This window comes from Saimiri boliviensis, chromosome X (assembly GCF_048565385.1).
Source record: "Saimiri boliviensis isolate mSaiBol1 chromosome X, mSaiBol1.pri, whole genome shotgun sequence".
Classification (NCBI taxonomy): Eukaryota; Metazoa; Chordata; class Mammalia; order Primates; family Cebidae; genus Saimiri; species Saimiri boliviensis.
The window spans coordinates 72,410,365-72,411,335 of record NC_133470.1 but is presented as its reverse complement, the minus strand read 5'-3'; positions in this window follow the sequence as shown (position 1 = coordinate 72,411,335).

The following is a 971-nucleotide window of genomic DNA, read 5'->3' as shown; positions in this document are numbered from 1 at the left end:
ACTTAGAGGATGGTTTAATAGGTGCAGCAAACCGCCATGGCATACTTATACCTATGTAACAAATCTGCACTTTCTGCACATGTATCACCCTTGTTTTAGTAGATAAAAAAATAAAAATAAAATAAAATAAATATTTTACTCCTTTTGTTCTCTCTCCTCACACACACAATTTTGTAATGTTTTTCTGAACCATTCACAGATAAGTTATGTGCATCATGAGCCTGAGAATATGTTAAAATACTTTTATCTAAAGTATCTCTTATATCCAATTTTTTTATCAGTTGACCCAGTAGTGTCCTTTGTAGCATATTCTCCTCCAATTGAGAATCCAGTCTAGAACCTGGTAACACATACATTTGTCATATCTTGCTAGGCTTCTTTAATCTGAACGAGGTCCACAACCTTTTCTTGCCTTTTGATCATCCAGTCAAGGTGCTGCCCAAATTCTTTGATGTGTAATTACTGGTTATATTACTTTTTTGTAACTAATAAGTAGTCTGTGGGAAGTAACTTTGAGACTATGTGAATATTATGCTTCTCATCATAATTTCCCCCATGATTTAGCCTCCGTTAATCATATTTTAATAATAATTTAGTGTCTACTTTGATGAGTGTAAAATAATTATTTTTTTAGCTCCAGTACTTCCTTCACACTTTTCAACAATCTATTTCTAGGAAGAACCCTTTCCCCATGGTTTTAATAATATTTATCTGTTATTGTCAATGTGGACTCATGAATTCTTATTTTTTCAGTGCTTTACTTAATACTTTTGGTGCATATATTGTCTTAGATTTTTCCAGCAACAATTTTTTTAATCTGTTAACTGCATTTTGTGGCATGTTCCCAATAAAATAAAAATTACTATTATGCTTTTGGTATAATGAAACATCATATGTTACATTTCTCATTTTGTGTCTACCCAACCCCAGCCCTGGAATCAGTCACTTCTCCAAATATCTCTAAGAATCAG